Source organism: Heteronotia binoei, chromosome 4 (assembly GCF_032191835.1).
Source record: "Heteronotia binoei isolate CCM8104 ecotype False Entrance Well chromosome 4, APGP_CSIRO_Hbin_v1, whole genome shotgun sequence".
NCBI classification, from domain to species: domain Eukaryota; kingdom Metazoa; phylum Chordata; class Lepidosauria; order Squamata; family Gekkonidae; genus Heteronotia; species Heteronotia binoei.
In genome coordinates, this window is record NC_083226.1 from 184,654,870 (window position 1) to 184,679,179 (window position 24,310).

Here is a 24,310-nt window from a genome sequence, read left to right on the forward strand (position 1 = left end):
GGGGGCGGTATTTCCGAACTTCCTGCATTGTGCAGGACGTTGGACTAGTTGACCCTCGAGGTCCCTTCCAACTCTATGATTCTAATGTTTTATATGAAGAGTAGTTGTCTTTTAGGTGTAAAATATGAAGAAAGACCTTTTTGGGGGGTAAGCATCTTCACCGTTTCTCTTTCTGGTGGTTCTTAAATTCTCTAGATGATTTCCAAGCTGAGTTAAACTGCACATTCTGAGCATTTTTCCTCTGTATTGCCAATGAGGACTTCTATTGTTAATCAGTCTCCTATCGTTAATCAGTCACTCTGAGCACTCAAAATGTTTCTTCCCTGTGGGTTCTTAGGTCTGGTGAACGATGGCCACTCCAAATGAATCTCTTTCCACACTCTGAGAATTAGAAGGGTTTCTCCCTGTATGGGTTCTTAGATGCTGTTGAAGAATGCCGCTCCAAGTGAATCTCTTTCCACACTCTGAGCATTCAAAAGGTTTCTCTCCTGTGTGGGTTCTTTGATGCCCTTGAAGACTGCTACTCTGACTAAATCTCTTCCCACACTCTGTGCATTCAAAAGGTTTCTCCCCTGTGTGGGTTCTTTGGTGCAGCTGAAGACTGAAACTCTGACTGAATCTCTTTCCACATTCTGTGCATTCAAAAGGTTTCCCTCCCAGTGGGTTACTTGATGCCGTTGGAGACGGCCACTCAAACTGAATCTCTTTCCACACTCGGTGCATTCAAAAGGTTTCTCCCCTGTGTGGGTTCTTTGATGTTTTTGAAGACTGCTACTGTGACTGAATCTCTTTCCACACTCTGTACATTCAAAAGGTTTCTCTCCTGCGTGGGTTCTTTGATGTTCTTGAAGACTGCTACTCCGACTGAATCTCTTCCCACACTCTGTGCATTCAAAAGGTTTCTCCCCTGTGTGGGTTCTCTGATGCTTTTGAAGACTATTACTCCAACTGAATCTCTTCCCACACTCTGAGCATTCAAAAGATTTCTCCTCTGTGTGAGTTCTTTGATGTTCTTGAAGAGTGCTACTCCGAGTGAATCTCTTTCCACACTCCGTGCATTTGAATGGTTTCTCCCCTGTGTGGGTTCTTTGATGCTCTGTAAGATGACTACTCTGACTGAATCTCTTCCCACATTCTGTGCATCCAAATGGTTTCTCCCCTGTGTGGGTTCTTTGATGCTGTTGAAGATGATTACTCCGACTGAATCTCTTTCCACATTCTGAGCATTCAAAAGGTTTCTCCCCTGTGTGGGTTCTTTGATGCTTTTGAAGACTACTACTCCTACTGAATCTCATCCCACACTTTGAGCATTCAAAAGGTTTCTCCCCTGTGTGGGTTACCTGATGTTCTCGAAGACTGCTACTCCAACTGAATCTCTTCCCACACTCTGAGCATTCAAAAGGTTTCTCCCCTGTGTGGGTTCTTTGATGGACTTGAAGACTGCAACTCCAACTGAATCTCTTCCCACACTCTGAGCATTGAAAAGGATTCTCCCCTGTGTGGGCTCTTTGGTGCTGCTGAAGATACCCACTCGTACTGAATCTCTTCCCACACTCTGAGCATTCAAAAGGTTTCTCCCCTGTGTGGGTTCTTTGATGGACTTGAAGACTGCTTCTCTGACTGAATCTCTTCCCACACTCTGAGCATTCAAAAGGTTTCTCCCCTGTGTGGGCTCTTTGGTGCAGTTGAAGATGCACACTCGTACTGAATCTCTTCCCAAACTCTGAGCATTCAAATGGTTTCTCCCCTGTGTGGGTTCTTTGATGGACTTGAAGATAACTACTCCGGCGGAATCTCTTTCCACACTCTGAGCATTGAAAAGGTTTCTCCCCTGTGTGGGTTCTTTGATGGACTTGAAGATAACTACTCCGGCTGAATCTCTTTCCACACTCTGAGCATTCAAAAGGTTTCTCCCCTGTGTGGGTTCTTTGATGGTCTTGAAGATAAGTACTCCGGCTGAATCTCTTTCCACACTCTGAGCATTGAAAAGGTTTCTCCCCTGTGTGGGTTCTTTGATGGACTTGAAGATAACTACTCCACCTGAATCTCTTTCCACACTCTGAGCATTCAAATGGTTTCTCCCCTGTGTGGGTTCTTTGGTGCAGTTGAAGATACACACTCGTACTGAATCTCTTCCCACACTCTGAGCATTCAAAAGGTTTCTCCCCTGTGTGGGTTCTTTGATGGACTTGAAGATTGCCGCTCTGACTGAATCTCTTTCCACACTCTGAGCATTCAAATGGTTTCTCCCCTGTGTGGGTTCTTTGGTGCCGTTGAAGATCCACACTCGTACTGAATCTCTTTCCACACTCTGAACATACAAAAGGTTTCTCCTCTGTGTGGGTTCTTTGGTGCAGCTGAAGACTGATACTCTGACTGAATCTCTTCCCACACTCTGTGCATTCAAGCAGTTTCTCCCCCGTGTGATTTCTTTGATGCTCTTCAAGATGGCCACTCCTGAATCTCTTTCCACACACTTTGTAGGAAAATGGTTTCTTCCCTGTATGAGTTCTCTGATGTTCCTGAAGATTTCCAAACCTCTTGAATCTCTTTCCAGACTCTGTGCATTTGAATGGTGTCTCCCCTGTGTGGGTTCCTTGGTCCACAGGGAGCTGCGATCTACTTCTGAAGTACTTTCCACACTGAACGGATTTACTTGCCTTAATTATCATGTGTTTAGTTATGTTACGCTTTCTTCCAATTTGATTCTTAGCCATAAGACCACCGTACTTTCTCTTAGGTAGGCCTTGAAAACTGACGTTTCCTTTCAAGCCATTTTTAACTCTGACTAGCATTTGCTGATGAAGTTCCTTGTCCTCCTCATTTCTCTGATCATCCTCTGCTGGAATAAATAAAGGCCCTTTTAGTACCTGGGAGGTTTGTAAGGTCCAAAGGCATCTGACTACATAAGGAAAGGATTGACGGCCCCTTGGCCTCATCCAGCTTGGCTGATCTTAACCAACTTTCCCAAGAATATCTAGTATTGAAGGATACCTCACACTCCCTCAAGAGCCACAGCAGAGCTCATGGCCAGAATGAGTTTCTGCACCTCCAGATTTCAGTCCCCAGAAGGCCACCCTCCCTCTCTTCCTCCTTACTCAGAGGGCTTTATGCTTGTTGCTCAGAAGTAAACCAGAAATCCCCTGTGGCTATTCCTTGCCTCTTCCCTTGATAAAGGATACTCACTCTCAGCCAGCTCATTTGGGAAGGAAATATGCTCTTCGGATCCTCTTGTTGAACTCTCCAGCCTTTCTTTGGATGCAAAGCCATGGTCTGTTTCCACCACTGTCTTTCTTATACTTCTCATTTCTTTTGCAGAAAGAGACAGAGAGAGAAAGAGTCTGATCATTCTTATATGGGAAAGGAAAGAAAGTCAAGAATAAAAATTCTTCTGGAAGGATGAAGTCGTGGTCAAGATCAAAGTGAAGAAGAGGAGGAGGAGGAGATTGGATTTAAATTCTGCCATTCACCACCCAAAGGAGTCTCAGAGCAGCTTACAATCTCCTTTTCCTTCCTCTCCCCACAACAGGTGCCCTGTGAGGTGGTGGGGCTGAGAGAGCTCTGACAGAAACTGCTCTTGAAAGAACAACTCTGACTAGTTAGGACTGACCCAGGTTACTCCAACAGTTTAACCTGGAAGAGTGGGGAATCAAACCTGGTTCTCCCAGATAAAAGTCCACTCACTGAACCACTACACCAAACTGGCTATAAGGGATACGGATCTCTGAGGCAAAGCACCCCCTCCCAAGGGTTAATGTGATTATTGTCACCTGGTCCATCTTTCAGGTGTTTGCGATTTGTGTCTCTCTGCAGCATTATCTTCTTCAGGGCCAGACTACAGAATGTGACAATTGGTTAATCATGAGAACCTGTAACCAGTAGTGTAACCAAGAGGGAGGTGGTATTAGGATGGTTCTGACAATCTCTGGAAGATTCCATCAAGAAGGGCCTTGATTGGGTCGTTAGGACCACTTGAGGTAAAGGTACAACGTATACTACGGGTATCGCCCAGAGGGAAGCCATGGTAGTACACCTTGATATTATCCTGCTTCATCATGAAGAATAGTTTTATGTAGAGTAACTTAGGCTACAGCTGGTATATTCATGCTACAACAAGAGTTGTCATCTAATACAAAGTGTTTCATGTATTAGATAGTTCAGTTGGTGTTGTAGGTCAACCAGGCCTCAGCTATAGTGAGGACTCTTCAGTACAACAGGAGCCCCCTGTAGCCAGCCGGCTGACCAGAAGGAATATGAACTGCAGGCTTGTCAGGATTCACAGCCAACAGCTAGGGCAGAGCCACCGAAACCCTCAGCAGGTAACCTCAGTTGGCTGTCCTCAGCCCTCCGGTATCACCCACAAAATTAGAGCGCTGCAGACGGAAGCTGAGAACAGAGCTACAGACAAGACAGCAAAGTGCACGGTCTCCTGGCCTGACGCCAGCTGCTTGCTGATAACAAAGATAGGTAGTTGCAGGATTGTTCCCAGGCACTTCACTGCAAGCATGATCCTTAGCCGTGGGTTATAAAGCCAGCCAAGAGAGGCTGTCAGGCATGGATACAATGTGTACGAAAGATGCTAAGCCACCAACTCTGCCTTGCTTGGCTTCTGGAGCCCTGACCTTGAACTAAACAAGCCTATCTTCCTCCATTCTGGCACCTGATACTCGAAGTCTGCAAGCCAGCGCAACTAACTTTTCTTCTTTTTTTGTTGCCGAGCTGCAGAAACTGTGCTGTTTAACGATATTTAAAAATCTTTAATGAACTTTTATATATCTTAAAAGAGGGTCTGCATTACTTGTGCACACTCTCCTCCTGTGCCCACTGAACTGGGTGCTGCTTGGGTACAAAGAGTGAGGACTCAGGGAGACCCAGGCTTCGGTTCTGCATATGACCATTTCCAGATCACAGGCAGGTGTGTTGTAAAGTTTAGCCACAGAGAAATAATGATTTCTGAGGGTTCTCTTCCTCTTTGGCTCAAGCCAGGGCACCTTCTCCAGTTGAGAGATGGCCACAACACTGGCCTCAGTTGCCCCTGGGCGAGTACACACACACTCAAACACATGAAGCTGCCTGCTACTGAATTAGACTCTTGGTCCACAGAAGTCAGTCTTGTCTGCTCAGTCTGGCAGCAGCTCTTTTTGTTGTTAGCCGCCCTGAGCCTGCTCTGGCGGGGAGGGCGGGATATAAATAAAATGTGAATGAATGAATGAATGAGTGAATGAATGAATGAAGCTCTCCACAGTCTCAGGCAGAGGTTTTTCACATCACCTCGAACCTGATCCTTTTCACTGGAGATGCTGCTGGGTGTTGAACCTGGGACCTCCTGCGTGCCAAGCAGAGGCTCTGCCAGTGAGCCACAGTAGCAGGACAGGCCTCAAAATGCTGTATTGCTCTTGAATCTTTTGATTCAAGCCTCATCACAATCGCAGCAATTGGCACCTTTGGCCCCTATGAAAGATCCTTACCCAGAAAGGCCACGCTCCCATAGTTCTCCAGCATGACTTCCCTGTACAGAGCTCTTTGTCCTGGATCCAGCAGGGCCCACTCAGCCTCCGTGAAAGAGACGGACACCTCCTCAAAGGAAAAGGGACCCTGGAAGAAAAAGCAGATTCCCTCCTCAGACATCATGCCAGGCAGAGGTGCCACCAGGGAAGGGAGTTGTCTGGGAAGGTACAGGGACAGACAGAAGGAACGGGGTTCAGAGGAACTCTCACTCACACACCTTGCAGTGACTGCAGGAGCAAAAGCCCCCCCAGAAAGGAAGAGGGCCCCAGGCTGTCCCCCCTCCCTGCTCATCTCCCCTACCTGGACTGGAGCTGCAGCAGTCCTTTTCACATCTCTGAAAAGAGGAACACTCAACAGCATCTCTTCACTGCTTGTTACTGAGATAAAGGAAGAAGGAAGAGTGTTTGTTTCTTCCCTCCTGCACACACCTCCCCCCCTCTCCAGGAGTCTGAAACCTTCCCTGAGCAAATTCTTTAGCACTTTTTACTACATTATGGGAGAGACAGAAGAGAAGCACCAGGGACCGAGAGCAAGTTAGAGCGATTCCTCAGTGGAACAGGCTTCCTCCTTGGGAGGTGGTGGGGTCTCCTTCCTTGGAGATTTTTAAACAGAGACTAGATGGACATCTGACAGCAATGAAGATCCTGTGAATTGGGGGGGAGGTGTTTGTGAGTTTCCTGCATTGTGCAGGGGGTTCGACTAGATGACCCTAGAGGTCCCTTCTAACTCTATTATTCTATGATTCCTGACCATTAGAGCAGTTCCTCAGTGGAACAGGCTTCCTCCTCAGGAGGTGGTGGGCTCTCCTTCCTTGGAGGTTGTTAAACAGGGGCTAGATGGACATCTGACAGCAATGAAGATCCTGTGAATTGAGGGGGAGGTGTTTGTGAGTTTCCTGCATTGTACAGGCGGTCCGACTAGATGACCCTAGGGGTCCCTTCTAGCTCTATTATTCTATGACCTATGAGCTTTGGGGATTTGAAATGCTGCCAAAATATTTCAAACCTTTATGAGATGTGGGGCTGGCCTGGGAGGAGTGAAGGGGGTGGGAGATGTTGAATTGACATTGCATGACATGTTACCATCACACTCACAATCTACCAGAGAGAGGGCCTTCTCGGTAGCAGCCCCCTACTGGTGGAACCAGCTACTGGAGGACGCGAGGGCCTTGCGGGACCTCACCCAGTTCTGCAAGCCCTGTAAAACTACACTCTTCTGGCTAGCCTTTAACTGATCTGGAGTTATCGTATTGCGGGAGCAAATGTAAGAAGGTCATCCGCCCTGGTGGATGACCTTCAACGGCATCTGGATCAAGGCGGCTCGGCGGTGCTGATGTTGTTAGACCTGTCGGCAGCATTTGACACGGTCGATCATCGGTTGCTGGCTTGCCGCCTTGCTGACGCGGGGATTCAGGGGCTGGCCTTACAATGGCTTTCCTCCTTCCTTGATGGTCGGGGACAAAGGGTTGCGATTGGGGACGAACTGTCCCGGAGACACACGCTTGATTGCGGAGTGCCTCAAGGGGCGGTACTTTCCCCGATGTTGTTTAACATCTATATGCGCCCCCTTGCCCAGATTGCCCGAAGGTATGGGTTGGGTTGTCATCAGTATGCTGATGACCCCCAGCTCTATCTACTTATGGACGGTCGGCCTGCCTGCGCCCCAGAAAATTTGGACCGGGCGCTACAGGCGGTGGCTGGGTGGCTTAGGATGAGTGGGCTGAAGCTGAATCCGGTGAAGACAGAGGTCCTTTGCTTGGGTCGTTGTGGCCCGGGAAGGGAAATCCCCCTACCAGTCTTTGACGGGGCGCCGTTGACAGTGGCACACAGGGTCAAAAGTCTGGGGGTACTATTGGAGCCTTCATTAACAATGGAGGCTCAGATAGCAGCCACTGCCAAGTCTGCATTTTTTCATCTTAGGCGGGCGAGGCAGCTGGCTCCTTTCCTGGAGCACGACGACCTAGCAACGGTGATTCATGCTACGGTCACCTCGAGGTTGGACTACTGTAATGCCCTCTACATGGGACTGCCCTTGTGCCGAACTCGGAAATTGCAGTTAGTGCAGAATGCCGCCGCCCGGCTGCTACTAGGGCTCCCTAGATGGGAGCACGTTCGGCCTGGGCTTCGGGATCTGCACTGGCTGCCAATAATATTCCGAGTCCAGTACAAGGTGCTGGTCATTACCTTTAAAGCCCTATATGGCCTAGGACCTGCCTACCTTAGGGACCGTCTCTCCCCACACGTTCGCCAGAGAGTACTAAGATCGGGCTCGCAAAATCTGCTAGTAATCCCCGGGCCAAAGGAGGCCCATCTGAAATCCACCAGGGATCGGGCCTTCTCGGTAACGGCGCCTTACTGGTGGAACCAGCGGCCGGAAGAGGTTAGGGCCCTGCGGGACCTAGGGCAGTTCCGCAGGGCCTGCAAGACAGTCCTCTTCCAGCTGACACTGACAACTAACTGACACTGAGAATTTTTGGATGGAGCTAGAATGTATTTTGATAGACCGCTGCTTTTTATGTTTTACGTTTTACTAAATTATTGTTTTAACTGTTGTTATTTAAATGTTTTAAGCCAAACCTATGTAAGTTTTATATGTTGTAAGCCGCCCTGAGCCACCTCGGTGGGAAGGGCGGGATATAAATCGAAATATAAATAAATAAAAAATAAAAATAAAATAAATAAGAATACTGAAGCCAGCGGAAGCGAAACAACTACAACCTATATGAGCACCAGATTGTTTTAATAATCTAAATGGTTTTATTAATCTCATGCTGTTTTTAAATGGATTGTTTTCATTTGTTGCTGTCAGCCGCCCTGAGCCTGCTTCGGCGGGGAGGGCGGGATTTAAATAAAATCAAATAAATTCAACCCAGATGTGACTTGAGTGCATCTGGAAACTTGAGAGAAACAGGAATGAGTTTTCAGAGTGACTTTTTGCACGCTCGTACTACAACCAGGCTTTCAACCAGATGCAACATAAACATGACATCACAGCTGCCCCAAGCCCCCCCTCCCAAAAAACAACTGCTTGGGGGAGCAGACCATCCCCTTCCCTCGTTTAGCTTCCTGTTTCCCACAGAAGGCTGCCAGATGCCCTTTTTAAGTTCGGGGTCAGAAGCCGCATTCCCCCAGTATTACTGGACCCCAGAATCTTGTTTTCAGAGCTCTGCTGCCCCAGAAAATGGAGGCTCCTTTGATTTACTGAGTGGAATGGCTCTCTCCAGGTTTGTCTGCCTTAAGAACATAAGAACATAAGAGAAGCCATGTTGGATCAGGCCAACTCGTGGGCATTCGATGAAATTGCAGAGCAGACAGGTTAAAACGGATAAAAGGAAGTACTTCTTCACCCAAAGGGGGATTAACATGTGGAATTCACTGCCACAGGAGGTGGTGGCGGCCATAAGTATAGCCACCTTCAAGAAGGGTTTAGATAAATATATGGAGCACAGGTCCATCAGTGGCTATTAGCCACAGTGTATGTGTGTATATAAAATTTTTTGCCACTGTGTGACACAGAGTGTTGGACTTGATGGGCCGTTGGCCTGATCCAACATGGCTTCTCTTATGTTCTTATCCAAGGGCCCCACTGCCTCCCTGGCTGGTTTCCCACTTTTAATATATTTGACGAAATTTTTATTGTTGGTCTTTTATGTTTTTTGCAATATGCTCCTCATAGTCCCTTTTTGCCTGCCTGATCACAGTCTTGCATTTGATTTGCCACAGCCTGTGTTCCCTTTTACTAATCTCACTTGGACTGGTTTTCCACCGCTTAAAGGAGTCCTTCTTACCTTTTACAGCTTCCATTACTTTGTTTGTTAACCGTGCAGGCCTTTTCTTATGCCTGTTGGTGCCTTTCCTAACTTGTGGTATGTATTTTATCTGAACTTCTAGGATTATAGCTTTAAATAGTGTCCAAGCTTCCCCAAGGGTTTTGACCATATGTACCTTTCCTTTCAGTTTCCTCCTCACATGCCTCCTCATCTCAGTGTATTTACCCCTTTTAAAGTTAAACGTGGTTGTGGCGGTCTTTTTGGACAACTCCCTATTTATGCAAACGGTGAAATCAATAACATTATGGTCACTGCTCCCAAGTAGCGCGATCACTTTTACATCTCTCAGCAAGTCTTGGGCATTACTTAGGACCAAATGCAGGATCGCCCCATCCCTGCTAGGTTCTGAGACCATCTGCTCCATAGCGCAGTCATTGAGAGCATCAAGAAACTCAATTTCTTTCTCTCGACCAGAACACATATTGACTCAATCAATCTGCAGGTAGTTAAAATCACCTATTACGACACAGTTTTTACGTTTAGCCGCTATCTTTAAGCCTTCCATCATATTATAATTGTCCTCTCTCTTTTGATTTGGTGGGCGATAACAAGTGCCTTTTCTCTTTAAAGGGGCCAGCATACCTTTGGGACCGCCTCTCCCTGTATGAGCCCCATAGGTCTGTGCACTTAACCACTATGGCTGACCCAAGGCCATTCCAGCAGCTGCAAGCGGAGGAGTGAGGAATCGGTTCTCCCAGATAAGAGTCGGCACACTTAACCACTACACCAAACTAAAATTTTGGATATTTTATATATCTTTTAACTGACTTTAATTTTTGGCTGTTTTTACGATGTAACCCACTCTGCACCTGTCCTATGCGAAGGGGGGGGGGCTAAAAATAGAACAAAATAAATAAATAACTAAGTAAAGCCACCTTGAGTTTCTCTTCTGGAAGGAAGGTGAGATATGAATATTTAAATGAATAGGAGGAATCACCATGAATTTGCGTGATCTCCTTTTAGAGGCATCACAGTGAGTGGACATGGGGTGCCACAAATTAACTCTGTGTTGCTTGAAGAAGGATTTTAATTCTCTTCCTCACCCCCAACTAGTTTCTCCCCATCAAATCCACAGTGTGCCACAGTTGCACCCAGCCACGACAGGTCTTTACCACAGCAGAGGGCATCTTGGTCCTGCTCCGTGGCCTGCGCCCTCTGCCCTTGCTCCAAAGAAGCTCCTTCTGCCTCAGGAATTGCAGCTTCTGTCTTCACGGATGGTGCCCACATCTGAAACAGCAGCGAGGGAGAGGGGTAAGAAATGGAATGGAAGAGAGACCAAGGAAGAGATCTTTCCCCACTCCCAGACTCTGCACCCTCCCATCAGCAGATCTGGTCAGTTATCTGGAGGGATCAGAAATTCTCTAGTAGAAGAGTCTGTAAAAGAGCCTGTTTAATCTCCCATGTGGAAGATTAGCACTTGGAGAGATGTCTGGCAGGGAACCTTTGGGAGAAGGCCAGATATGATTGGTGGAATTGGACATACCTGGATGGAGTCCCCTCACCTGTTCTGCCTGCCTCTTCTCCTCTGCCTGACTCAGGAGGAAGCCTTCGGCCAGGGCCACCGCCTGGGAACTGGTCTCCGGCCCACATCCTCTGACCCAGCTCTGCATTTCCTGAGGCAGAACAGTCAGGAACTGCTCCAGGATCACCAGGTCCATGATCTGCTTCTTGGTGCGCCTCTCCAGCCTCAGCCACTGGCTGCAAAGTCCATGGAGCTGGCTGCAGACCTCTCGGGGCCCATTAGCCTCCCGGTAGCGAAATTGCCGGAAGCGTCTGCAATCTGCATCTGAGATGGCAGTGAGCTGATCATGGATAATTGGCATCATGCATAATTGGGTGGGATGGAGGCTTTCAGTTGCAGCCTTGCAGGTCCCAGGTCCTTCTGGGTTCTGCTCTTCCATCTATTTCCCCTTCTCTCAGGTCTCCTCTGACTGGGTAATAATGCCTTTAGTCCCTTGGGTATGAAGAGCGGCATCTCTCTGGAGTAAAGCAAAGTCACAGACAGTCACATGGAAAGTCAAAGCGAATGGAGATACAGCACTGCATTCTCCACTGCAGGGGAAGCCAAAGTGCTTGGCATTCCGGCTAGCCAATCAGCATGAATGAGTCATCTCATTAGATCCCATTTGGGCCTCCTTTCTGCATTAAACTTGGAAGGGACCTCCAGGGTCATCTAGTCCAACCTCCTGCACAATGCAGGAAACACGAATTCCTCTCCCTAAATTCACAGGATCTTCATTGCTGTCAGGTGGCCATCTAGCCTCTATTTCAAAACCTCCAAGGAAGGAGAGCCCACCACCTCCCAAGGAGGAAGCCTGTTAGAATCATAGAAGAGTTGGAAGGGACCTCCAGGAACATCTAGTCCAACCCTGCACAATGCAGGAAACTCACGAATCTCTCTCGCTAAATTCACAGGATCCTCATTGCTGTCAGATGGCCATCCAGCCTCTGTTGAAAAACCTCCAAGGAAGGAGAGCCCACCACCTCCCAAGGAGGAAGCCTGTTCCACTGAGGAACCGGTCTAACGGTCAGGAAGTTCTTCCAAATGTTGAGCCGGAAACTCTTTTGATTTAATTTCAACTCATTGGTTCTGGTCCTACCATCTATGGCCACAGAAAACAATTCCACCCCATCCTCTATAGGACAGCCCTTCAAGTACTTGAAGATGGTGATCGTATCACCTCTCAGCCGCCTCCTCTCCAGGTAAACATCCCCAGCTCCTTCAGCCTTTCCTCCTAGGACTGGGTCTCCAGACCCCTCCCCATCTTCGTCGCCCTCCCCTGGGCCCTTCCAGCTGGTCTGGACCCTTCTTCAAATGTGGGGCCCCAAACTGAGCCCCATTTGTCTCCAGCTCAAGCTGCCCCTTTGTCTCTAGCTGCAGACAGAGCCAAGGTGTGGGCAGGGAGGCGCTTCCTTCCAGACTCCCCTCCCCCGCCCCCCATTGCAAACGGGGTTGCCAACCTCCAGGGGGGTCTCCAGCTCTCCCCCCGGGATGACCACCCACCTCTCGCCGGGAGAGGCCAGTTTTCTGGGGGGGAGGAGGGGAGGGAGAGGGGTGGCTGTCCCCGTCTCCGGTCCCCCCCCCAGCTGGCCCTTCCCGCCATGCACCCCTCCCCCAATGCCCAGGGACTTCCCGCCCGCCCGGGAGCTGGCAACCCCTCCCTCCCTGCAGCTGCCAGCCTGGGACTCCCCCCGAGGCCCCCTGCCCGACACCCTCCGGCTGCTGCTGCCTGCTGGGGTTGCCAACCTCCAGGGGGGTCTCCCGCTCTCCCCCGGGAGGACCACCCACCTCCGCGGCTTCCCGCTCCTCTTCCGCGGGCTGCAGAGCCTTCTCCGCCCCCTCCCCGGTCCTCCCGCGGCCGCTCCAGCCGCCCACTCGGTGGCTTTAACCCTCTCGGCGCTGCAGAGGGAGGCAAGGGGCGCCCCGCCGTCTCCTGCGCCGAGAGGAGCTCCGGCTGCTGCTCAGGGCTTTGGGGGCTCTTCTGCACCAGATCTGGGGAGGCTGCGGGGCAGGAAGGGGCAGATGGACAGTGGCTGGATGCTGCTGCTGCAGCCCTCGGCCGGGTCAGGGGAAGGACCTAAGAGAAGCCCTGTTGCCTCCCGCCCCAGCACCAAGAATGCAGAACATCCCTGCCCCAGAGAGAAGAACATAAGGGAAGCCCTGTTGGATCAGCCCAATGGCCCATCCGCTCCAACACTCCGTGTCACACAGTGGCCAAAATATCAAGGTGCCATCAGGAGGTCCATCAGTGTGGCCTGAACACTAGAAGTCCTCCCACTGTGCCCCCTCCCCACCAAGCACCAAGAATAGGGAGCATCACTGCCCCAGACAGAAGAACATAAGAGAAGCCCTGTTGGAGCAGGCCAATGGCCCATCCACTCCAACACTCTGTGTCATACAATGGCCAACAAACCAGGCGCCATCAGGAGGTCCTTCAGTGGGACCAGGACACCAGAGGTCCTCCCACAGTTGCCCCTCTGAAACACCAAGAGTACAGAGCATCTCTTGCTGCAAACAGAGAGTTCCATCTATGCCTTGTGGCTAATAGCCACTGATGGACCTCTGCTCCATGTTCATCCAATCCCCTCAGGAAGTTGGCTATGCTTGTAGCCGCCACAACCTCCTGTGGCAGTGAATTCCACATGTTAATCCCCCTTTGGGTGAAGAAGGGCTTCCTTTTATGCGTTCTAACCTGACTCCTCATCAATTTCATTGAGCGCCCACGAGTCCCAAGCGTTTTAACCTTTCTTCATAGGGAAAGTGTTCCAACCCTTGAATCATTCTAGTTGCCCTTTTCTGCACTTTTTCCAATGCTGCAATATCTTTTTTGGGGTCGTGAGCAGAGAGTTCAGATCACAGTACTGCAGTATTGCTGCTTGACCACTCTTTGGAGGTTATGACCATGTAGCAGGGTGAGAGATTTCATCTCACTACTTTAATTTGGAAAGGTATCTGCATTAGGGTTGCTAAGAGGCCTGAAAGGGGGGGGGGGGATCCTGTCTTTTCCCCCAGAGGCTTTGTGGGTGGAAATGGGCATCTGAAGAGATAAATAACAGCCCATCTTGCCTCTGTTAAAGTTAGAATGCTTTTTCCCCCTTCAGGCAGTGAGCAACCCTAGAAAACAAAGCTCAGTTAAGGAAGGGGCACAGCTCAGATTAAAGAGATGATGATTTGCATCGGGCAAATCAGACTTTGTGTTTTCTGTGTTCAGCAGGTTTTTAATGAGTTGGTCTTCATTAAATCCACAGGAGCTTTGGAAGGACTTTGAGTGCCCTTTAGCAGGTCACATTTTCAGGCTTAACCAACCTTGCCAGAGAGCTTTAAGGACTGTGGGGTTTTTTTGCGGGGAAGTCCGTATTCAAAGAGATATGTTTGATAGGTGTGGAAATCTCACGACTTTTACATTTATTTATTTCTAAGTGGGCAAGGACTTGGGGGATGCATCTCATCCCCCCCCCCCCCACACACACACCATTTCAAATTTTCCTTTCTCGAAAGACCTCCTTTTCTCATGCTTCCTTCTCCTTCCCACCCCATAGCCAACCTATATTTTCTGCCCCCGTCTTCACCTTTCCATTTTGGTGTAGTGGTGCATTGCGCGGACTCTTATCTGGAAGAATCGGGTTTGATTCTCCACTCCTCCACTTACACCTGCTGGAATGGCCTTGGGTCAGCCATAGTGGTTAAGTGCACAGACTCTTATCTGGGAGAACCGGGTTTGATTCCCCATACCTCCACTTACACCTGCTGGAATGGCCTTGGGTCATCCATAGCTCTCACAGGAGTTGCCCTTGAAAGTGCAGTTGCTGTGAGAGCCCTCTCAGCCCCACCCGCCTCACAGGATGTCTGTTGTGAGGGAGGACGGTAAAAGAGATTGTGAGCCACTCTGAGATTCAGAGTATGGGACAGGGTATAAACAATATCTTCTTCCTTCCTCTCTCCCCATTCAGCATCCTCTACCTTGGAAAAGTAAAGCGCAGTTCTGAGCTGCTGGCCACTAGGTCAGGCCCTCCAGGACTTCGCGGGTGGGGCGGAGCCTCATTTTCATCTCTGAGCCAGTTTGGTATAGTGGTTAGGAGCACAGACTCTAATCGGGAGAACTGGGTTTGATTACCCACTCCATATGCAGCTGCTGGGTGACCTTGGGTCAGCTGCAGTTCTCTGAGATGTTCTCTCAAGAGCAGTTCTTTTTCTTTCCCCATTTCCATTTTTATTACATTTTATATTACCTAACACATCATGCAATAAAAACACAAAACAAAATACAAACCCTGTATTAACATAACGGAATTTAGGGTTTCCTTTGAATTGTCAAGCGGCCCCGTGGCTCAGGGTGGTAAAGCAGCAGTACTGCAGTACTGTGATCCGAACTCTCTGCTCACGACAGGAGTTCTATTCCAGAGAAAGCTGGTTCAGGTAGACGGCCCACGGTTGACTCAGCCTTCCTTCCGAGGTCGGTCAACTGAGTACCCGTCTTGCTGGGGGGAAAGTACAGATGACTGGGAAAGGCAATGGCCAACCACCCTGTAAAAAGTCTGCCGTGAAAACATTGAAAACGTGAAAAGCTCCCTCAGCCCCAGCTACCTCACAGGGCGTCTGCTGCGTGGAGGGGGAGGGAAAGAGACGGTAAGTTTAAATCCCTCCATTCTGTCCTATTGGCCCATAGGAAAGAACGGACTCCATTCTTTCGTAGGGGCCATGGGATAGAACGGAGGGATCAGGCCTCCACTGCGGCTCCCAATCCCTCCATTTTATTCTATGGGCTCATAGGACAGAATGAGGGAGGGATGCACAAGTCGTTAGTTTTGGCGAGGGTGCAAAAGGCTGTAGGGCCAGCCCTTGACGTGATTTTCCAGTGCGCAATCCAATGCCCCCTTGCTAGGCAAGGCAGCCCTCCACCACCACGGGGACTGGAGGGGCTCCAGCAGGACAGCACGCCTACACAAGGGAACAAAAGGCTGTCCTAAAATCTTGTCTTCTCGGGGTCATTGGAAGTGGTTTTTTAAGAGACCCATTGGATTGGCAGGGTTGGTGGGCGCATTGCAGGGCCTCAGGTCCCCACAGGTCCCCTGCCAAAACTGAGCCCCACCTCAACTGGCAGCGTCTCAGCCCAAGGTCTTTCCCATCACCGCTGACACACACGAACCCCTGGGTCCTTGTAAACTGGGAATTCCAGAAATTGAACCTGGAGACCTTCCTGACTTTTAGAGCGGTTCTTCAGAGGAACAAGCTTCCTCAGGAGGTGGTGGGCTCTCCTTCCCTGGAGAGTTTTCAACAGAGGCTAGATGGCCACCTGACAGCAATGAAGATCCTGTGAATTTAGGGGGAGTTATTTGTGAGTTTCCTGCATTGTGCAGGGGGTTGGACTAGATGACCCTGGAGGGCCCTTCCCATGCTATGATTCTATGACCACCTGCATGCCTAGCAGATGCTGTGCAGCTCAACCACTGCCCCTCCCCTGTGACGTGTTCCTGAGGACTGGAAGGAAGCTAATGTCACCCCCATCATTAAAAAGGCCTCCAGAAGAGATCCGGGAAATTACAGGGCAGTCAGTCTGACTTCAATACCGGCAAAGTTGGTGGAAACCATTATCGAAGAGAGAATTAGTAGGTACATTGATGGACAAAAAATATTGAGGAAGACTCAGCATGGGTTCTGTAAGGGAAGATCTTTTCTCACTAACCTGTTAGGAATTCTTTGAGTGAGTGAACAAACATATGGACAAATGGGACCCAATAGATGTTGTTTACTTTGAGGAAATATGTGAGGGGAACGGTACTCAACATGCAAAAACAGAACATATAAGGAGGGTATGAAGTTCCAACCTAGGATCAGCATAGGGGTAGTACATAAACACCTAGTTTCTTTAAATGAAACTAAGTCCTCACGGCCAGATGAACTGCATCCAAGGGTTCTAAAAGAGCTTGCGGATGTAATTTCTGAGCCTCTGGCTATTATTTTTGAAAATTCTTGGAGAACAGGAGAGGTGCTGGAAGATTGGAGGCGGGTGAATGTTGTCCCCATCTTCAAGAAGGGGAAAAAAGAGGATGCGGGTAACTACCGACATGTCAGCTGGACGTCTGTACCTGGAAAAGTTTTAGAACAAATCATCAAACAGTTGGTCCTGGAACATTTAGAAAGAATGGATGTGATTACTAAGAGCCAGCATGGTTTTCTCAAGAACAAGTCATGTCAGACTAACCTGATCTCTCTCTTTTTTTTTTTTTTTTTGAGAAAGTGACTACCTTGCTGGATTGGGGGAATGCTGTAGACATCATTTATCTTGATTTCAGTAAGGCTTTTGATAAGGTTCCACATACTATCCTTGTTGACAAGTTGGTAAAATGTGGTTTGGATCCTGTTACCATTAGGTGGATCTGTAACTGGTTCACAGATGGCACCCAAAGAGTGCTTGTGAATGGTTCCTCATCCTCTTGGAGTGACAAATGGAGTGCCTCAAGAATATGTCCTGGGACCTGTATTGTTCAATATCTTTATAAATGATCTGGATGAAGGAATAGAGGGAATGCTTATTAAATTTGCAGATGATACTAAATTGGGAGGGGTTGCAAACACAGAAGACGACAGAAACAGGATACAGGATGACCTTCAGGCTGGAAAACTGGGCGAAAACCAATAAAATGAATTTTAACAAAGATAAATGTAAAGTTCTGCATTTAGGTAGGAAAAATCCAATGCATTGTTATAGAATGGGGGAGACTTGTCTTAGCAGTAGTATGTGCGAAAAGGATCTAGGGGTCTTAGTGGATCATACACTGAACATGAGTCAACAGTGTGATGCGGTGGCTAAAAAGGCAAATGCAATTTTGGCCTGTATCAACAGAAGTAGTGTCCAAATCACATAATGTGATGGTATCACTTTACTCTGCTCTGGTAAGACCTCATCTGGAGTATTGTGTTCAGTTTTGAGCACCACAATTTAAGAAGGATGTGTCAAGTAAGTGTCAAGTCTGGCTTTAACTCTGGCTCACTCAAACAGCATGCTGGGTAGAACCAAAGTGTAACCAAATGCTGCTAGCTAACTCTCTCCTGTTCCCCCCTCCCTACCGTAGAGAATGTCCCTGCTTTGAAATGGTGATGTGTGAAAAGCCTTATCTGAACCTTCTCAGCTCAGGCCCGGGGAGACAGGAAGCCTGAGAGTTTTCTCCCAACACTAAACATTCCAATTCACCAATTTTACTTCGGACACTTCTAGCATTTGCATACAAACATCTATAATTTCCCAGGCGAGCTAGGCCCGCCACCTTCCTCCTACCACCTCGAGACCCTGGCAGACAGTCCATATTGTTTGTCGCCTTCACAGTGGACAACTCTGGTTTGTTACCCGGTAGAAAAATAGCAGCTAACCCTTCATCTCTTTGAGACGAGTCCTCCCGAACCAGAGACATTTCATCTCCTGTCGGCTTTCCCCCAAGATTTAGTTTAAAAACTGCTCTGCCACCTTTTTGATTTTAAGCGCCAGCAGCCTGGTTCCATCCGGGGACAAGTGGAGACCGTCTCTTTTGTACAGCTCCCGCTTGTTCCAGAAAGCATCCCAGTGCCTAACAAACTTAAACCCTTCCTCCTTACACCATCGTCTCATCCACACATTGAGACTTCTAATTTGTGCCTGTCTCTCCTGCCCTGCACGTGGAACAGGTAGCACTTCCGAGAAGGCTACCTTGGAGGTCCTGGCCTTAAGTCTCCCGCCTAGCAGCCTAAATTTTTCCTCCAGGGCCTCACGACTGCATTTCCCCACATCGTTGGTGCCAACATGCACCACGACCACAGGCTCCTCCCCAGCACTGTCTATCAGTCTATCTACTACACGCGTAATGTCCGCTACCTTCGCACCAGGCAGGCAAGTCACCATACGGTCAGTACGCGGTTTCGCCACCCTGCTGTCTACTTGCCTAAGGATCGAATCACCAACTACCAAAACCCCCCCTCTCCCCCTGCTCAGGGATGGTTCCTTGGCACGAAAGGATTCCCACTCACCAACCGAAGAAGAGCTCCCTTCTGAGGGCGCATTCCCCCTGTCCTCAGCATGGTGCCCTGTTCCCTCTCGACCCTCTCGCTCTCTGGCAGCAACGGGGCTGCTACGTTCAGAGCGGGGCTCATCTAATACGCCCCCGAGAGTCTTCCCCAAGTGCCTAACTGACCGTCTCTGCTTCTCCAGTGCAGTCACCTCGGCCTCAAGAGTACGAACTCGTTCCCTGAGGACCAGGAGCTCCTTGCATCGAGCACACACCCAAGACTTCTGTCCTTTGGGCAGATAGTCATACATGTGACACTCAGTGCAAAACACTGGAAAGCCCCCAACCCCCTGCTGGCATTCTATCTTCATGATATATATATATTAAAATATACAGTCCTCTTTAAATGCTGTTGGTTTAAGTGGCTCCCCTTCTGGAGGGTCAACTTACCTTACCTCAACTTACCTTATTGGGAACTTACCTTATTTGGAGAACAAGGAAATCAGGGATCTGGGTTCCTGGCCCTTAGAGAGCCCCTAGGCGAAGAGCCACAGGCCAAGAGCCCTTTAGCTCTCGCCCTTCGGCTCGCGCCTTTGGGAAGGCGCAGTTTAAAATGCAAAGAGGGTGGAGCAGAGGCACTCCTCAGCAATCAGCAGCAATCACTCTTAATCTCTTTCACCCTTAGGCCAGTCAACCAAACAAGAGCAGTCAACCAAACAAAGAGCAGTTCCCCAGCTATCACACCTTAGAATTTTAGGCAGCCCCACAAACCTTAGAATGAAGTCCTTAAAATGAAGTCCTTCAAAACTCAGAAATTCTCAGCAATTTCTCCAGCTATCTCAGCTATCAGAGCTGCTCTGCTCCTCTCAGACCTCTGTGAATTATTAGGAAGGGAATTGAAAACAAATCAGCCAGTATCATAATGCCCCTGTATAAATCGATGGTACGGTCTCATTTGGAGTACTGTGTGCAGTTCTAGTCGCCGCACCTCAAAAAGGATATTATAGCATTGGAGAAAGTCCAGAGAAGGGCAACTAGAATGATTAAAGGGCTGGAGCACTTTTCCTATGAAGAAAGGTTGAAACGCTTGGGACTCTTTAGCTTGGAGAAATGTCGACTGCGGGGTGACATGATAGAGGTTTATAAGATAATGCATGGGATGGAGAAAGTAGAGAAAGAAGTACTTTTCTCCCTTTCTCACAATACAAGAACTCGTGGGCATTCCATGAAATTGCTGAGCAGAAAGGTTAAAACGGATAAAAGGAAGTACTTCTTCACCCAAAGGGTGATTAACATGTGGAATTCACTGCCACAGGAGGTGGTGGCGGCCACAAGTATAGCCACCTTCAAGAGGGGTTTAGATAAAAATATGGAGCATAGGTCCATCAGTGGCTATTAGCCACAGTGTATGTGTATATAAAATTTTTTGCCACTGTGTGACACAGAGTGTTGGACTTGATGGGCCATTGGCCTGATCGAACATGGCTTCTCTTAGGTTCTTATGTTCTTAAGTCTCCCGCCTAGCAGCCTAAATTTTTCCTCCAGAACCTCACGACTGCATTTCCCCACATCGTTGGTGCCAACATGCACCATGACCACAGGCTCCTCCCCAGCACTGTCTATCAGCCTATCTACTACATGCGTAATGTCCGCTACCTTCGCACCAGGCAGGCAAGTCACCATACGGTCAGTACGCGGTTTCGCCACCCAGTTATCTACTTGCCTAAGGATCGAATCACCAACTACCAACCCCCCCCTCTCCCCTTGCTCAGGGATGGTTCCTTGGAGCGAAAGGATTCCAGCTCACCAACCGAAGAAGAGGTCCCTTCTGAGGGCGCATTCCCCTTATCCTCAGCACGGTACCCTGTTCGCTCTCGACCCTTACGTTCTCTGGCAGCAACGGGGCTGCTACGTTCAGAGCGGGGCTCATCTAATACGCCCCCGAGAGTCTTCCTCAAGTGCCTAACTGACCATCTCTGCTTCTCCAGGGCAGTCACCTCGGCCTCAAGGGTACGAACCCATTCCCTGAGGACCAGGAGTTCCTTGCATCGAGCACACACCCAAGACTTCTGTCCTTTGGGCAGATAGTCGTACATGTGACACTCAGTGCAAAACACTGGAAAGCCCTCACCCCCCCTGCTGGCATTCTATCTTCATGATATATATATTAAAATATACAGTCCTCTTTAAATGCTGTTTGTTTAAGTGGCTCCCCTTCTGGAGGGTCAACTTACCTTACCTTAACTTACCTTATTGGGAACTTACCTTATTGGGAGAACAAGGAAATCAGGGATCTGGGTTCCTGGCCCTTAGGGAGCCCCCAGGCGAAGAGCCACAGGCCAAGAGCCCTTTAGCTCTCACCGTTTGGCTCGCGCCAAAGGCTCGCGCTTTTGGCAAGGCGCAGCTTAAAATGCAAAGAGGGTGGAGCAGAGGCACTCCTCAGCAATCAGCAGCCATCACTTCCAATCTCTTTCTCCTTTAGCCCACTCAACCAAACAAAGAGCAAACAAGACCAAACAAACAGTAGTTCCCCAGCTATCACACCTCAGAATTTTAGGCAGCCCCACAAGCTCAGAATGAAGTCTTCCAACACTCAGAAATTCCATTCGAACCAGCAGGGGGCCTATCGTCCATTCGAACCAGCAGGGGGCCTGTGATTGGAGCAGGGCAGCAGGGATTAGATTGTTCCCAAATTCCCAAGCTCTGGTGGTCTGGCTTCAATGAGCCAGGCAGGAACACCCAATTCAGTTCTCACTAGAGTCCACACACACAACACCCGGCTTCGTCCTCCTGAAGCGTCACTGGGGGGGCTGCCATGCTTCTCAGCCTGGCTTGCCTTGCAGGGCTGTTGCAGGGAGAGAGAGGCAGAAGAACCCCAAGGGTCCAGGCAAGTAGGCATGAAAAACCTCCGCTTGAGACCCTGGAGAGCTGCTGCCAGTCTGAGTAGACAAGACTGACTTTGAGGGACCAAAGAAGGTCTGATAAGTGTTCAGCTTCATAAGTGTTAGGGAAGGACGGCGGCTAAGTGGTAGAACATCTGCTTGGTAAGCAGAAAGTCCCAAGTTCAATCCCCAACATTTCCAGGACACTAGAAGCCTTTCCACTATTCCCCCCTCCACATCAAGCACCCAGAATACAGAGCATCACTGCCTCAGACAGAGTTCCATTTATACCCTGTGGCTAAGAGCAACCTCTGCCAGAGCTATGGCTGACCCAAGGCCATTCCAGCAGGTGCAAGTGGAGGAGTGGGGAATCAAACCTGGTTCTCCCAGATAAGAGGCCACACACTTAACCACTACACCAAACATGCTCTCCATAAGAGAAGCCATGTTCGATCAGGCCAATGGCCCGTCCAGTCCAACACTCTGTGTCACTTAAGAATATAAGAGAAGCCCTGTTGGATCAGTCCAGTGGCCCATCCAGTCCAACACTCTGTGTCACTTAAGAACATAAGAGAAGTCCTGTTGGATCAGTCCAGTGGCCCATTCAGTCCAACACTCTGTGTCACATAAGAACATAAGAGAAGCCATGTTGGATCAGGCCAATGGCCCGTCCAGTCCAACACTCTGTGTCACACAGTGGCCAAAAAACCCAGGGGCCCTCAGGAGGTCCCCCAATGGGGCCAGGACACTAGAAGCCTTTCCACTATTCCCCCCTCCACATCAAGCACCCAGAATACAGAGCATCACTGCCTCAGACAGAGTTCCATTTATACCCTGTGGCTAAGAGCCACTGATGGACCTCTGCTCCATATTTTTATACAATCCCCTCTTGAAGCTGGCTATGCTTGCAGCTGCCACCACCTCTTCTGGCAGTGAATTCTACATGTTAATCACCCTTTGGGTGGAGAACGTTTTGGCTGGCAGATAGGGTTGCCGACGCTGGTTGGGAAATTCCTCAAGATTTGGGGAGGGCAGGGAGAAACCTCAGTGGGGTCTAATGCCAGAGAGTCCCCCCTGCAAAGCAGCCATTTTCCCCAAGAGAACGGATCTCTGTCGTCAGGAGATAACTTGTAATTCTGAGAGATCTCCAGGGCCCACCTGCAGGTTGGCAACTCTCACAGGGCAGGGTGCCAGCACACTTTGCAGAACAGGTGGTGTCAGCTTTGTGTTCTATTGAAGTAAACTCTATTTCCTGAACTGTTTATTTACTGCTAACTAACCATAGTAAATCTGTGCCACACTAATCCAACTGCCATGTTAGAATGCCTAGAATTTAGAGGGGGGAAAAGGAGGGGTGATTGTAGCGCCAAAGGCCAACCAGATCTTTGAAGTGCAGATTGCACGGCCCGTTTCTCAGGCGCCTGCTGGCAAGGCAAGGACATCGCCGGGGAGGAGGATGCAGCATGTTTATGTAAGAGATAAGGCAAGCGTGTGAAACTGTTACATGCAGGAACAACTTGTAGGTTTTATTATGAGAAGTGATTTAAAACCCCTATCCTTTGATGTGTACCCATAAATGCCAGTGAACCCTGCTAGACGCTATTCGTATCAATGAGTCCTTGTGTCAGCGTAGGGACATTGAGGCTTTTCACCAATAATCAGGCTTGCCTTTGTTGAAAACAAAGTTTCCCTTTATTGAGATTAGCAATGCATTTCACTACACAGGTTCATTGATACTAATGACGAGAGAGGCTTAAGCATGAGCATATATGGATACACATCAAAGGAAGGGGGTTTAACACATTTCCCACAATAAAACTGGGGCTTCTCTGTTGAGAGGAGCCAGGCCGGCTATCTGTTATCTCCCATTGACATAGCAACTTCTCCTCCCCTGCAACGGCCTTGTATGTCTCCGTTCACTCCGGCCGGACGCCTGGGAACTGGCTAGTTGTTTTACACATCAAACGTCTGTGGGTACTCTGGCTTCCCCCCCCAGGCCACTTCACACATTCCTTATAGTTCTAAGGATAGTAGAGCAGAAGCATAAGGTTAGTTCACAGTAAATAAACAATTCAGGCCATAAAGCAGGACTCAATGCATACAAGCTGACACCTTGTAGAGAGCAACATTGTTGTAATCAATAAATGAAAACTTTCTTTTGAACAAAGACAAGTCTGATCATTTTGGAACTTCAATGAACCCTTTGCTGACATTTTGATACGAATCCCCTTTGAGGGCTTGTCAGCATGAGTTACTCTGTAGCGAATGGCTGCAAGAGCATCGGACGACCAAGAGCCCTCCCCACCGACCAAACAGCCAGGGACCCCGGCGTGGCACATAATTGAGCCGCGGCGGGTGAAGACGGTGAAAAGCCAAATGCTATTCATCACCCCGAAGTCTTGGAAGCCTCCCACCTCAACGACCCTGATGGATGAGGCGGATTTACGACACGCAGACATTCTCAAAACCCCTGAGGACCCGGGGGACCGAGGAAGCCCGGTCGACCCAGTCGACAGCAAAGACCGGGCCGCGGGAGAGGAGGACGAACGGGAGTGCCCCGACCGGTCAGGGTCTGAACAAGGCGACTCGCGGGCCTCCTCCCCCCGACGCGACT

At 49.2% G+C, this 24,310-nt stretch overlaps 1 pseudogene; it reads right to left on the minus strand.

Annotated features, from left to right (window-relative positions):
- Window positions 1–333: 333 nt before the first annotated feature.
- Window positions 334–10,464, minus strand: LOC132570208 (oocyte zinc finger protein XlCOF6-like; annotated as a pseudogene).
- Window positions 10,465–24,310: the final 13,846 nt, after the last annotated feature.